Consider the following 16,317-nt stretch of genomic DNA (forward strand, 5'->3'; position numbering starts at 1 on the left):
TGTGTGCAGTTCTCTGAATTACTCATCTTGCCCATTTTAATACACAGAGGATGAGTGCTGGAGGAACCATTGTTAGAAGCAGTTCAAAAGCAGAAAGTAACCTGGGCAAAAGAGACTTTTTCATCCCATTGCCAGCTCACTACCAGCAACAGTGAGATCAAGTAATAAGGGCATATGCTGTTAATGATTTTTGTAATGTATTCGTTAGAACAATTCAAGATGCCAGCATCTCTCCAGCTTCTTGAACTGGAGACAGCTAACGTTAGTCACCAAAGAAGTGTATATGAGGACACTAGAACCAAAGACTTTCTTTGACCAAAATGCAGAATTGTTCATGCCAGATCCCAGGCAGGTTTCAAACAGCTGCCCATGTAGCACCTTTACTAGGTGAGAAGGAGAAACCCAGGTGTCGTGGTTTTGTTTAGTAGGGGGGGGGCTAAGGTGGTAGCTTCTGTAGGAAACTGCTAGAAGTTGCTCCCCTTTGTTTAGTGGACTTGGCCAGGCCTAGGGCAGACCCACTGCTGGCCAAGACCGAGCCAATTGGTAGCAGAATGTCCCGTGATGCCTCTGCGATAATGTATTTAAGAAAGGGAAAACAGAAAAAAAAAAGAGAAGAGAAGATGTGAAGAAGCTGAGCGGGGGCACAGGCGCAGAGCGGGAGGCGCAGGCCTCATGGGCCTTGCAGGCCTCACCCTCTGGCCTCTCGCCAGGCAGCCGACTGGGCCTGACTCGGTCCAGCCCGGCTGCAAGAAGTGGAAAGGAGATGAGAAGTGAATAAGATGTAAAAAAAGATCCTGAGAGACATCTACCAGCCTGTTGTGAGGAACGGCTGCAGATGCCATGGTCAGTTCAGAAGGAGGGGGAGGAGTAATGCGACTCCTGGCCAAGATTCCCCTGCAGCCTGTGGTGACGACCATGGTGGAGCAGGTTGCCCCCCTGCAGCCCATGGAGGTCCACGGAGGAGCAGAGATCCACTTGGAGCCCGTGAAGGACCCCGTACCAGGGGAGGTGGATGCCTGAAGGCAGCTGTGGCCCGTGGAGGGCCCGCTGGGACAGCTGTTCTAGAGGGACTGCACCCCGTGGAAGAGATGACCCACTCCGGAGCAGTTCCACGAAGGACGGTGGCCCGTGGGAGGGACCCCACGATGGAGCAGGGGAGGAATGTGAGGAGTTCTTCCCCCGACCATGAAGCAGCAGCGTGAAACAATGTATGATGAACTGACTGTAACCCCCATTCCCTCTTCCCCCCTATGCCGCTCGGGGGGGAAGGTAGTAGAGATAATGTTAAGCTTGGGAAGAGGGAGGGGTGGAGGGAGGTTATCTTGTTCTCTGTCTCATTATCCTGCTGTTTGTAATAATAAATGAATAGTTTTCCCCAAGTCGAGTCTGTTTTGCCCGTGACGGTAACTTTAAGGATTTCTCCCTGTCCTTATCTCAAACCTCGAGCTGTTTTTCCTTATATTTTCTCTCCCTGTTCTCTCGGAGGGTGGGGGGAGTGAGAGAGAGACTGCGTAGTCTGGTCCTGATCGGGCCTGAACTACGACAGTTATTTTGGCGCCCAATGTGGGGCTCGAGGAATTTGAGATAAGGATTGAGTTTAATTGGGAGCGGTAATGGGCAAAACAGGGATTGAACTTGACAAAAGAGCAAAATGATTAGGGGAAATTTATGTTCTGATTGTGGTGAAGGAATAAGTGGTGAATTGTGTGTAAATTGCATGGTATATTCACTGTTGGTGTTTTGAGGATATTATTTTGATTCTTGGTGCGGGGAATTCTTTTTTTTTCTGTTGATGTGTGTGTATTTTAATTAGAATTCTTAAATACGTGATTCGCAGAGGCGATGGTATTTCTGCCTGGTTTCGAACCGGGGACCTTTCGCATGAACAAACAAAACCACGACACCAGGTAAAGCAAGATCACCAGCCTTCCAGCTGTTGCAGAGATTTAGGTTGCAGCATCTTCCTTGGCCAGCAAAGGTAATGCTGGCACCAGGTAGGGATGGTACCTGCTCTACTGAACAAACTCTCAGAGAAACTGTTTTCAGAATAAGACATAGCTATGCAGCAGCAAAGTGATTGTGACTCAAAAGCTTTAAATACCAAATAGTTTGCAAATGTACTTTAGAAATAGATCTCCATTTAATTGTGCTACAAGGAAAGGAGAGGGGAAAAAAAGGGAAAAGTTACAAAGACAATTATGTAGCAGGATTTTAATGTTTGCAAATTTGACTTAGATGGCTGGAGTTTGAAATACATTTCCAGCACTACATTCTCTGGTCAGTCTTGCACATATTTGGTTCTTATGTCCTATCTCCTTGTCATCTTCCACCTCCATGGCCAGACTGAAAGGCTGGAGATCACAGAGTAGAAAACACAGGGAGAGGATAACTGCCAGTGCTGTTCCCTCACACTGTTTTCAGATCTGTCAGCCTTATATCTGCCTGCCCAGGTTGTGATAATGGTGAATCAATCTTTAGTTTCCCATGAACTCCAAGTGCACCATTATGAAAAGCTGGCTGTTAATTAAATGTATATGCAGCTCACCCAGTCAGTGCTGTTCACAAACTCCCTGAACACTACATCTTGAATAGTAATGCCCTAACATGTAGTCTTTCTTCCTCAAAGTATTTTGGGATTCTTAAGAGGTATCTTCTTCCTAGGTAATTGCTTCTCCTAGGTAAAATTATTTGAATACCAAAATCAATTTGACATTACAAGCTTGTTTTAAGAACTTGTGCTGAGAAGGGATTGAAACTAAAGAGCTTTGTGAACTGTACAGTTGGTTTCTCTTTGCTCATTAACTTCAAAGTTATTTTCAGCAAAATAATATTTTTAATTGTATCTGACACTTGGAAAGAAAAACTAAAAAACAAATAAGGCATTGCTGTGTTTGCTAGAGATGGTGAATATCAATATTGCTTTCAGCAGTTTTCACTGATCTATGCAAATAACTGTGGTTGATTAGCTAGTCTGAGCTTACATTCAGAATACGGATCTATTAGTTATACATATAATTTGGAGATGCAGTGCTCTGAAAGTTAATGTTATTCAGCAATTTTAGTGAGCAGATTCAAATTTAAAACGTCTATCGTTGCCACAGCTCCGTGTTCTCACAGCTCGCAGTATCTGTACAGCTCAGTGCTTTCAGTGTTAGATGAGGTAACAGATTGCTTGTCTCTAACATTGACAACTGTTATCAGTGGCTTTCCCTTGCTATTGTCCAGCGTGAAGAACTTAGTCTTCCTTCATAAGGGTCATTAAACTCCTGAAACCACTTCAGCTTCTGTGGATTTGTACATACCTCTTTCAGAACCTATGGAAAGATTATTTCCTTCTTCTCAGGCTCGTATCCTTTATCTGGACGTGGAGCTGAAGACTTAACCACGTTTCTGGACATCATATCCTTGCTGATGTTGAATGTTTGTAACTGTGAATCCTCATGACAATCTAGCAGTGATGCAGGACTAACCCTTCCTGTAGCTATATCCAGAGATTGTCCAGATGTCAAGATTTGCCTTCTTAGGAAAAACCTCTCCTCTGGCGACAGCACTCAATGGACTGTAGGGGAATCTGTTCTTCTTCTGAGAGCGTTTCACCAGCTGCATCCCTTCATATGCTCCCAGCCCAATGATTTGAGCTCTGCCACTGATTTTCCAGAGTAAGGCAAAGTTTGGAAAGCATGACATAGAGACATGGAATGGGAGATGGAAAATTGAGCAAGCAGGTTGCGATGTAAAAATACCCTTTAAATCTTCTTTAGAGCCTCTCACTGTCAAAAGTCAGCCCTTGGGTTGAAGGAAAGCTTTGCAACCACAGTTCAACACTGGAAACATGTGCAATGGAGCAAAATCGCTTTGCTTTGTGCCATTGATAAACTACTGGCTCCGGGGCTGACTTTGATGTTAACAGACCTGAACCAGTAACAAAAATAGTAAAATACAGCACTGTTTAAACTGTGGAGATTTTAAAAACAAATCTGTCATCAGATGTCCAAATGGTTTGCTGTTACTGTTTTGCAGGTTTCAGAGTACTGGCAGCCTGTGTGCATTGGGGTTATCTGGAGGAGTTCAAACACCAGAATGTAGAGCCAGAAACATGCCGCTTTTTTTTTTTTTTAAATGAGAACAAAGAATCACACTATGATTCTGGAGAGGAAAACCCAAATTTTTGAGGATCTATGGATGATACTCCTGTCTGTCTCTCAGCTGTTAGAATAGTCAAGGGCTAGCACAGGTTGCACAGGGAGGTTGCGCAGTCTCCATTGCTGGAGGTTTTCAAGACCTACTCAACAAAGCTGTGGACAATCCCACAGCTGAATCTCACAGCTGACACTGCTTCCAACCTGGATTATTTTGTGATTCTGTGATTCTCATTGTAAATCCAAATTGCTTTTCAGAGGCATTTTACTGTATGTTGATAGTAAACTAATTACTAGAAATTATTAGCTGGATTATTAGCTCAGTATAGTACCCTGAGATGGAAAACAATATGCAAATTTCTGCAAACATAGGGCTAATTAGACAGAAATAATGGCAAATAGAGAGATGACAGTAAAATGATGGGACACTTGTCCTCTGTCTAGCACCAGCAATCCTAACTTATGAAGATATATGACCAATTTCTGAAGTCCGTCACGTACATAGAGGCTTTTTTTTTTTCCAAGAGAGATTTTGTCTACTTAAGATCAGTAATTACTTTCTTGGCAACTGAATATTGTTCCAAGTGTGTAAACGGAATGCAATAAAAATAATAACCACTTTTTCCTTTTACTTCATACCTGCAAACTAAACAGAATAGCTTAAAAGACTGGTCTTACACTGCTGCAGACAATTCAGGCTCATTAGAGAGAAGTGTGATTGTAAGCCACAGCTGAAGTAGAGCTACAGTTAGAAATTCTGCTAGTGATGCATTGTTTTAAATAGTAATTCCCTATGGTGTAAGCAAAATTTAGAAATCAGTGTTTTGTTCAGACAAGCAATACTAAGATCCTGTGAAGAGCAAAACACTCATGAGAAAGACAGGAACAAGAGAAAAAAAAGTAAGAACACAGACTAACAAGACAAAAAGTTATACAAAATAGAAGAAATATGAACCAAAGTCTTCTGATTCTTATGCCATGGGTAGCATGCAGCAGTGATAGTTACAGACTGGGAATATTTCCCAGATTCCTATGGTTTGGTAAAAGGAACAGTACCAAATTACCAAGCTGGCCAGCAAAATGGAGGTGTTTTGCTACAGACACTGGGTGAGATTTTCTTGGAAACCAGGAAAGAAAGGGAAGTTAATTGCATTCTCAAGGTTCATTTTTTGTCTGGTGCCAAGAATGTTTTTGTCTCAGCCTACTAGCAACACTTGACAGTTATTCATCTGTGAGACCCTCCAGCAAGGTTTCTGCAGCTCATGCTTACTTAGAACTTCAGAAAAGCCAGTGGTTGCAAGAACAGGACCCACCAGCATGGAGAGAGCCAGTTTTTCCTTTTGCAAACCATTATATTGCAGCTGGGTTTCCATTAAGATTCCACATGAAATTATTTTCTTTGTCTGCTAGGCTATCTTTGATGGTTTTGAAGAAAGGGCTGTTTAAAATAAAAATGATTTAAAATAAATTTAATTTGTATTTGCAGTTTCCTGCCTGTTTTCCAGTATGGTAAGAAAGTAATTAATTATAGGCCAACATTCATAACATGAGTAAACAAACCCTCAACTGTTCTTTAAAATGGAAAGGCATTCAATTTAAAACATATAGGGAATTCCAGTTTAGCTGAGATGGCCATGACAGGTACTACATGGAAAAGTTTTGACACAAGAAAATAAGAACTGATGAAAAAGTGAGGCTTATAAATAAAAGTTAAAGGCAGAAACATTTAAAGTATAAAACAACTGTGAGATGTGAGATACAATATCTTTAATCTGAAATGGTGATTCTTTTGAAAGCACATCAGCATGTGGAAGATTTTTGATGAATGACTTCATGCGAGAAGCTTGAATCTTGTATCTCTCCAGCTCCCACAGCTCTGCTGTGATTTATGCAAAGCAACAGTAACCATCATCAGAGTCAGGAAAAAAATAGAGCAAGAGACTGTTTTCCCCTGTCAATTTGCATATTCTGAATAAATTTGTATTACATATGCCTGTCAAATTTACAAGCACATATAAAATCTTTGTGCAGTTTCCACACAGAGATTGAGCAGTGACAAAGCATAGAAGAGATTCAAAGCAGCTGGTGTGAAATGGTACAAAGATTTTTAATAGAAAGATCTTTAGCTCATTGGACAATGTTTTGTCTTCAACATCCATTTAAAATGACTGCAGCACTAAATGAAAAATACTGTAGATGAGAAGCCGAGTACACAGGATGAGCCAGGCTGTACACTCAACAGTGCTACAGCCTGTGCTTTGCACAACAAAAATGGTCCATATGTCACCTGTTTCTGCCATATCACATCATATTTCAGCCTTTTAAGACCTTATTTAAGGTCTCAGAAATTGAGCTCCTGGGATGCCATTTACCTGTTTGACAGCACATAGAATGATAACTTTTTAATATATATTTCTTAGACCAAATAAGGCATGCCAAGTATTATGGTTTAATATTTTATCTCAAATCATGATGAGCAACATCAGCATGCAGAGTGGTGTTTTGAAGCGAAAATTCATAGATGAAAAATAAACAAGAGTAGGGGTTTTAATAATAGCACAAGAAGAAAAGCAAGGGAGCAGGTGATCAACTTGTGTCCACATCCAAGTAATGTGGACATGCTGTGTACTGGGGGAGGTGGTAGGAAGTACAAACATGTAATCAGGCATGGGGACAGAATTAAGGTGGTAGAAGCATAGCCTTGACTAAATAGCACTCTATGTGCTGGGTAAATGATTTTCTTTTTTGTTGTTTTCATTAGGAGGGAGGGCTTTTTCATTGTGCGCTGTTGGGATATCTCTTATTGTGTAACATCATCTGGGTTTTAACAGAGCCTTGATGACCTCAAGCTGTTGTGCTGAAAAAAAAATTAATGGTATGTCCACACAGCCATCATCTAGAGATATATCTGAGAGAGCTTTACACTAACTAGTTCATTTGGGCTAGCTCTATACCTGCAGCAGTGCTGAGATCAGGGCTGACTGAAAAACTCACCCCAAAATGATTAGCTCAGTAAATAGCAGGTGGAAAGGTCCTGTGCTGAGCTTCGTGTTGCCAGAGCTACACCATCACTGATCTTCGATTTAGTTAGTTAAATCTAGCATGGATAAATCTATACTCTGTGATAGCTGTTATCAGGAAAAAAAAAGTTCTACTCTCTAAGCCAGCTACTCATGTCAGCAGAGGAGGATATATTAATAGCTGAAACTCACCGCCTGCTTGGCCATCCCCTGCCCTGTAAATTGCTTTTTGTTACTTCCTCTTAGTTCCGCCACCTGCAGTCACAGAGATTCCTTTCTCTGACAGTAAACCCGTGGTTCCTTTTCCTTGGGAGCCACAGCAGCCAGTGGGATTTGGGCACCTCTGCTGCCCATATGGTGTATGTCTCCCACTCAATATCGCTGCAGCTTACATGGTGGAAATACCAAAAAGAGGTGTAAATGACACATCCAGAAGTAATTATATTTCACTGGTGGCATACACAAGCACAGTATTTTGGAGGAGTTCTGAAATGTAGTGTGGCTAAATGACTTGGAGGAGATGGGTTTGCTAGATTAGGATTCCCATTTTGTCACTGCTGTTATATAACCTTCTAGTGAGTTATGACGCTTGCTTTGGGTATAAAGATGCTGGATTGTGAATCCCAGTAGAAACAAGGCAGTAGTCCTCTGCTCCTTTGTAGTCACTCTCAAGGGAAGACTGCTGGCCTGTCCTGCTGAAGGAGATTTCAGAGGAAGAGGCACGGACGTGCTAACAGGACATTGACAGCTTCTGGTAGAAGGCCAGGAACAAGCTATAGCAAGAAAAAGACAGATGAGAACAAGTAACTTTCGCCAGCTTATGAAGTAACCACATCCAAATTTGTTTTCAGAGTCAGTAAACTTTGAGCTGTCTTCTGTAGGACTAGTGTTATACTGAATTCTGAAGTTTTACTATATACAGCTATTCCAAATCTTTTTTTTTTTTTTTTTTTTTCTGGTAGAGGACTTTGTTAAGCCACTACAACTTCTCCTACAAGTTACAAGATCATAAAATAACTAATAAACAGCAAATATTAAGGTGAAATACCCTCTTGGAAAGGATATTTCTTTTCCTGAACCATCTGATACTGACCACCATCAGTTAGGAAACTGGGATGATCTTGCCCTTCAAATTCAGATGTTTGCCAGTCTTTGAAGCCTCTTATTTTTACCTGATGCTAGTCCCTTTTGTTGAGGCTTCAAGCTTGAATTTGCTCAAAAAGGTAGGAAACTTGTCCTGCAGCATGGATCAAGACACAAGAGCACCGGCCCACCACATAAAAATCAGAATTGATCAATTTCAAAGTTAAATACACTGCTGTTCTCATGGAATATGACTGCACTACAGCCTGACACCACCAGTTATAGGAGACGTTTTAAGTGACTGGAAAAAAATATTCAAATAATTTGATTAACTCTAAATATTTATGAAAACCCCTGGTGGGTTTGGCAGTTGTCTCAAAGTCATTTGCTGCTGCAGCTTATGCTGTGGATGTTTGAGCTACTTCATTTAAAGCTAAATCACACATGGCAAATAATCACCAGAATTATCTGACTTGTGCCTTCACCCATCAGATACTTCTACTCTCAGTGCCTTCTTCAGTGTATCTCCTTCTCTTCTTCAAGTACTAAACTCCAGTCTATTTTCCCCTCCTTGTCTTCACCAGGTCTTTCTGTATTACATCCTCAACTTCTGAAAGATTTTTTCATTCATAATTGATTTTGATGTTTTAAATTTGATGGCTCTGTCCTGCAGGGAGTATTGAACAAACCAATCCATTCATAAATTTCTGATGCAAATTTTCCTTAAAACTTTGTTCAGCTTAATTATTATATGGGAAATAATTTCAAAGTTTGATAGCTAAAACCTTTTTTTTTTCTATTAAGACACTGCGACTGCCCTTTCCTTTAATGGAAACATTTGATTAGTTCAAAAGTATTTTCTGAATTGATGTGAGGTCAAGGAAAATGAAAGCTGTTATTCTGTACTGGGTGGTAAATTTGTGTTAGCTATGCCTGAATGATTGTGGTATTGATTTTTGTTACATCTGAGGCAATTGCTTCATATTATTGCAATAGTGGCTTAAATCTGAGTGAGATGATACCTACAGTTTATTTTCTTTGTAATGAAATAATGCAGTTAAACAGACTTTTGATAACAGGAAAGGGGAAGACAATCACTATAAAGTCACTGTTTAAGTATTAGGGCTCCATGGGGACCGTGGGAACTCCCTATGGGGTCCATCGAGCAGGGCCTGGCAGCCGGGGCCTGTCCCACCACCCCAGCCAGGAGCAGGGCAGCCCAGGAGCACTGGGGCAGCCCCAGGCATCAGGCACCTTAATTTGGCCAATATTCTGGCCAAACTACTTAACTCGTATGTTGAAAAAGATTATCTGCTTCTAAAAGCTGCATAACTAAATGGCAAGAGCTCAAATGTTGTACCTCAGTTAAGTTTTCTGGCTTTGGGTTATCTGCCGTTGGAGCATCTCTCTGATCCTTCATCGGTCCTGTTGAAGGACACCATCAAGGTGTTTTGTCGAGTCTTTCCAACATGCAAAACTAAATTGAGTGAGGATAACAGAAACTATCCATCATTATTGGAATAAAGGTATTGAAGGATCTGTGGTGTCTAGGAAAGACCAACAGATCCAGGATGGGACAACATTTAACATCCATCTGTTTCAGTACATAATTTAAAATGACAAGAGGTACTACGGATTATGTTACTAACAATGGTAAGGCAAATATTTCTGTATAATGAAAAATTAATCTAGGTACCAACAGTCAATAGCTTGAAAGGCTTTTGGAAAAATTTGAAGAAAAAGTTATCAAAGATTTGGAGGGAAATGGAAATCTGGATGGAATGTCCTCAGTAAGAATAAATCATGTAACCCACCTAGAGAAAGAAAAACAAAATCAAGAAGAACAAATCAAGTCACCTATTTTTTTAAATAACATGATAAATAATTTTCCAAACAATAATAATGCAACTGATTGAGTCAATCTGGATTTGATACTGTCCTGGTTTAATTTAGTGAGGGGGGGCCTAAGGTGGTAGCTTCAGTAGGAAACTGCTAGAAGTCACTCCCCTTTGTTCAGTGGACTCGGCCGGGCCTAGGGCGGACCCGCTGCTGGCCAAGACCGAGCCGATTGGTAGCAGAATGTTCTGTGAGAACACCTCTGTGATAACGTATTTAAGAAGGGGAAAACAGAAAAAAAAACAAAGGGAAGAAGATGTGAAGAAGATTAAGAGGGGGCAGAGAGGGGGAGGCGCGAGCCTCGTGGGCCTTGCAGGCCTCACCCTCTGGCCTCCCGCTGGGCAGCCGACTGGGCCTGGCTTGGCCCGGCCTGGCTGGAAGAAGTGGAGAGGAGATGAGATGGATGATGTGAAGAGAACCTGAAAGGCGTCTGCCTGAGCCTGATTGTGAAGAATTTCTTGTGAGAGGAACGGCTGTAGATGCCAAGGTCAGTGAAGAAGGAGAGGGAGGAGTAATGTGGCTCCTGGCCAGAATTCCCCTGATTCCCGTGCAGTCTGTGGTGCAGCCCCATGGTGGAGCAGGTTGTCCCCCTGCAGCCCATGGAGGCCCATGGAGGAGCAGAGATCCACCTGCAGCCTGTGGAGGACCCCACGCTGGGGCAGGTGGATGCCTGAAGGAGGCTGTAACCCATGGAGGGCCTGGTGGGGCAGCCATTCCTGAGGAACTGCATCCCATGGAAAAAACGACCCACACCGCAGCAGTTTCACAAAGGACTGTGGCCTGTGGGTGGGATCCCACAATAGAGCTGGGGAGGAATGTGAGGAGTTCTTCTCCTGAGGAGGAAGGAGCGGCATAAAACGACGTGTGATGAACTGCCTGTAACCCCCATTCCCTCTTCCCCCCTGTGCTGCTCAGGGGGGGAAGGTGGTAGAGATAATGTTAAGCCTGGGAAGAGGGAGGGGTAGGGGGAGGTTGTCTTGTTCTCTTTGTCATTATCCTGCTTTGGTTTTAATACTAAACAAATAGTTTTCCCCAGGTCGAGTCTGTTTTGCCCGTAATGGTAACTTTAATGATCTCTCTCTGTCCTTATCTCAAATCGTGAGCCTTTTTTCTTATATTATCTCTCCCTGTTCCCTTTGAGGGTGGAGGGGTGAGAGAGAGACTGTGTAGTCTGGTCCCGAGCAGGGTTAAACTACGACAGATACCTTACCACCTGGAAAACTTTTATTTAAAATGGAGAATTTACACAAGAGGTGTAGGACAGACAAGCCCTACACTAGCCCAATGGCTAGACAAGCAATACCAGGTTTTGTTGAGAAGGGAAAAACTGGAGGAGATATTTTAGTAAAAAGGAACAATCTTGGGAGCAATATTTAATGTTTCTGCTTATTATCTTATATCTGATCTTATTATAAAAAAATAGGAAGATGCTAATATAATTTGCTGACTACATAACATCCAAGAAGGCTTAGAATATTATATAGGAGTAAGGTTTAGGGTAATAGAGATGAAATCCAGTAGTACAAAGTGTAAGGTCATAACATGTGAAATATGCCTAGATTGCCTCAGCTGGAAGTGACAGAGGGCTAAAGAGATCTGAAGACATTAATCAGTCAGATGACTGTAAGCTGCCAATGCAGTGTATGTGTGCCATTCTAAAGATAGTCAGTTAAGGTTTTTTTCCCAGCAGAGACAGAAATGTGTCACAGTATGAGGGTAACGGTTTCTAATGAAACTTCCTCTGGATTGCTGTGTATAGTTCAGGCCACTCACGGTGCAGGAAGACAACTTCAAGCAGGACCAGGTACAGGTGGGCTTTGCTAAATTTATGAAAAAAAGATTTCCCATCACCGCCTGTCAGCAGGCAGAAGGAAGGAGTGTGGACTGGTCTCGCCTGGGCGTGCATTGGCAGTCAGGAAGCCAGGAGCAGAGGTGGAGTCGTGCTGTGGTACCTGACCAGAGACATGGAGGAGCCAGTGATCCAGCTGAGCATGCCCAGGCCTGTGCTGTGCAGGGCTGTGCTGCAGGTACAACGTGGCCTTCAGGCTGCACTCATCCCTTGGCTGCAGGATAAACTTTGCCAGCTAATTGGGCAGAGGAGCCCGCAGGCAGCTCCCACTTGGTACCGGCAATGACATCACCTGCGTGACCTTGCCTGCATCCAACAGTGCAGCGGGAAGTTCTCTTGTGAACATACTTTCTGTGTGACAGTAGAAATGATAAATAGAGTTGTTTTCTTGTTAAGAAAATCCTATAATAGCTTGAGTGACTGAAATGGGGGATTCTCTTCTCCTGACAGGGTCTACATGACATGATGCACATGGGTTGGAGTCCTGTTTCATCCTACGCTTTTTGGGGTTCCCAACACTTAAGGGGATGTAGATTATCTATACTATTTTCTTCTTATAGTGTTAGCTCTAATACATAGCATTTTGACTGAAACCTTACAGAGTGTGAGTGCCTCTCTTACTGGGATCATAACAGATCAGCACCTCCCAATGCCAAACAAGCAGTAACATTCAGCACTCATAACGAAAAACTTGCACCAGTGTTGGTTCATTTCGTACTTAATTTATTTCCCCCTACTTTTGCATGCTATTGAGGTCAAACTCTCAAGCTGCAGTAGGCTGCTCTTAGTCCCTTCTGTTACAAGTCTGACTCCGTGAGTCAGAAATACGTGAACTGAGAGTGGTGAAGAGAATAAACAGAAACCGAGATTTACTTTACCTGGAGATAAAGACCTTGTCATGGGTGAAGGTAAGGGAACACAGATCTCCCTTGTCCTCAGTGGGTTAATGAAGATGGCTAGTTAGGATATAATGGAGAATAGCACATCTCCCCAAAGTGAATTTTTTTTTTTCTGGAGAAAAATGTCTTTTTGGGAATCCATTCAGAAAATTGGACCCCACTTTGAAAATAAATTCCAGAAGACAACACACGTGCTTAAAAACTGTCCGCCAAAAAAATGTTTTGCTAGTTTTATTTAGGACTCTACTGTAGTGAAAGAGATGGACTAGGATGCTGTGGAATTTGACTAATACCCACAGCTACAGCATGCTGTAGCTCTCAAAACTTAAATGGACAAACAGCCTAGAAAGCTATTTTTACCTGCTGCGTCAGGTTCTAAATTAATCTTCCAGCTTTCCCATTCAGAAAAAAAAACCCCAACAAACCCAAAAACTGGTCTCTGGCACTGTGTAATTCTCATTAGCAGAGGACAGAACTAACATTTCCAAAGACTGTGTCTCCCAGGACCCATGTGACTAATTACATGTGCATACAGAGTGCTGCAGGGATTCTGAGACTTACAGAGCTCCAAGTGGTTTGAAACATGTACTTTGATGTTCAAATAGGAGTTAAGTTATTTAAAATTAGCTGTGGATATTATATCATTTTAAAACTAGATAAAAGCATGTAAATTTAAGTGCCAAAATAATTTTAAAACCAAAAAGATTTTGCTGTCACACTCTATCTTGATTTTATTTTCAGAATAAACAGAGTCAGCATGGAATTTGAAAACTGTATTGGACTTGGTAGTGCCATTATACCCGGAAAAACACTGAAAATGTTTAGATTTTTATATCCCACTTGTGGTCTACACAAATTGTATTGCAATGAGAGCAGAGAAACAAGATGTTTAATTGTTTTCATTTCTCTGCATCTCTCTCTGAAATTTTTAAAAGCAATTTGTATGTCATTAAGTCTTTTAAGACACCAGTGCAAATGACCGATGGTGAAGGAGTGGGTCAGGAGTCTGTAATAGAATCCAGGAGTCCATCCACTGAGGACCCTTCCTGCTCTAATTAAAAATGTATAGCCCAAATTATAGCCCAAATATTAAAGCTCAGCAGAGCTGCCATTGGTGCAGAATTTGGAGGAAGAAGAATTGGAAAAAGAAGAGTGGCAGCTCCTGGTGTGGGAGATGAATAGGTGTGTGAACCTACTCCATGGTGCAACACCAGGCAGGAGGTAGCAGCTTCCCAGGTAACAAGTGTCTCATGGGGAGAATGAAGAGATTTCAGGTGGAATCCAGGCAGTAGAGTGAAGAAGAGGACATTGGTGAGCCATTGTACAGAAAAGCCTGGTACCTGCTGGCCTTGTCCAGACCTTCTGCTGGTGGTTCCACCCAAAATGGGGAAGACCTCAACAGAAGAGGAGGATCTGGAAAGTTCTTCGTTGTGTCACATGGTGGGTGTGGTGGAAAGTGGCTATAGCAGAACTGAGTTAGGGTTAATATTTCTGTCAATGCAAATACACAAAACCGCTGTTATTGAAAGTTAAACGTACAGTGCACAGCAAAATCTGTGTGTACAATGAAATCACAGTGCATTGCATGTATTAAATCCTATTTCCAGGTGACAGAAATTGTTCTGATGTAATATTCAGCCACACTGAATGTGGCTGTGCCACAGTGCTATGACCAAAATGGAAGAAGGTAGACCTATTTAACTATCCCTGGAGGTGATATAGGTTAATTTATTAAAATAAAATTGGGTCTTAGAGCTGCCTTGTTTATATCTACTTAAATGCCTCATGAGGATATGTTCTTAATTTAGTATTTTATCTTAAATAAGATGATTTAAAATGTAAAAACTTGTTAACAGAACAAAGAAAGTATTTTTATGGAAATAGAATTTTTTGCAATGAGGGTGGTGGAACACGTTGGCCAGAGAGGTGGTAGATGCCCCATCCCTGGAAACATTCAAGGCCAGGTTGGATGGGGCTCTAAGCAACCTGATTGCTCAGAGATGCAACTTGGAGATGTCCCTGCTGCTTGCAGAAGGGTTGGACTAGATGGCCTTTAAGGGTTCCTTCCAACCCAAACTATTCTGTGATTCTATTTTTCTGTGATTCTATGAATTGTAACACATTTTATGGCTTTACAGAGTTTTGCTGCTAGCTGCTTCACTAGGTTGTCTGTCATTAGACTGAAATATCTGTATTACATGCACTGTGGTTTGGCATTAAAAAAAAAAGAAAGAAATCCATAAAATATGAATATTCTTGTAACATGGCAAAGGTCAATACAGAGACTGATCTTCCCTACTTTCTAGTTCACAACACAAAACATTTTTCTTCTCTCCTAAATCTAATTTAACTAAGGAAAAAATATTAGAAATAATTTTGAATTGGAATGCTGATTTTTATACTGAATTTAGTGAAGATACTTAAAAGGGAGAGCTCTCAGTTTGAACATGCTGTCATCGTGTCTTTGCACAGAGATAGCACAGGGTATCAGTATCTGTCTCTGTCTCTCTCCCTCTTCGATGCTATATTTATCACCCCCCCTGGCCATAAAAGGTCTGGACTGGGGCTCTGACATTCCACTGACTGCAGGCATTATTTTTGTTCTGGACCTTGAAGTCCAGTCCTTACCTCTCGTCCTGACTACCGCTTTCTTTGCTGGCTTCATCGTTGCTGTATTTTTCTGCTATTCATCCACTTGAGAGCTATTCCATTTGCTGCTGATCATTTGTGTCTTGGTAAGTGTTCCTTTATGGCAGAAGATTTTATGTGTTCAATTACTTTCAATCTGAATCTGTAATGCTGAGTTGATAGTAGCTCCCTTTATTCTTCTCAGCTCAGCAGTTGTTTGAGGGACTTGTGGACATGAACTGAAGACATTTAAGGGTTCAGCTGTGAAACAAAACAAAGCAGTGCAAGGGTTCACTTATTATCAACTCAGCTATCCTTACATGTCGTCACAGTACCCTCAAATGAAGCATGGCTTACTGAGATCCAGGAGGAGTTTCTCATGTAACCTCCCTGGGGCTTAGAGAATGTATAAATAATCTAAATGTTTTCTAGTTGCATAGCACATCTTGTGATTTGTAAAGCCATTGACTGAGCTGCAGGAAAGGTTATAATTTTTTTTTCCTACTTACAAGATTTTCTGGTTTTTATCTATTTCATTATTTTCACTGATTGATGGAGTAGATCTTTAAAGAGTTACACAGAGTGGTAAACGGGAAGAGGTAATGCCAATAAAATCATATCCTTTAATGTGTAGCTACGACGTATGAACATGTACAGAACTGTCTGTCTGCTCAGTAGCCATTTTGAAAATTCAATTCAACAGCTGCTAACATACAGCTCCAAAATCTGCATATTAATCTAACTATTAATATTTTTACGCCAAGCTCTGCAGTTATGAAATCCTACACATCTCTTGAGAGGGG

General features: G+C 41.5%; 1 protein-coding gene across 1 annotated transcript in view; it reads left to right on the forward strand.

Annotated features, from left to right (window-relative positions):
* The first annotated feature begins 15,486 nt into the window (after window positions 1-15,486).
* Window positions 15,487-16,317, forward strand: part of MYOM1 (myomesin 1) — an 81,145-nt gene continuing 80,314 nt past the window's right edge. The window contains exon 1 of the mRNA XM_086740678.1: window positions 15,487-15,621. The gene's annotated coding sequence lies outside the window, so the exon portion shown is untranslated. The remainder of the gene's footprint in view (window positions 15,622-16,317) is intronic.

Source organism: Chlamydotis macqueenii, chromosome 2 (assembly GCF_036417535.1).
Source record: "Chlamydotis macqueenii isolate bChlMac1 chromosome 2, bChlMac1.mat, whole genome shotgun sequence".
Lineage (NCBI taxonomy): Eukaryota > Metazoa > Chordata > Aves > Otidiformes > Otididae > Chlamydotis > Chlamydotis macqueenii.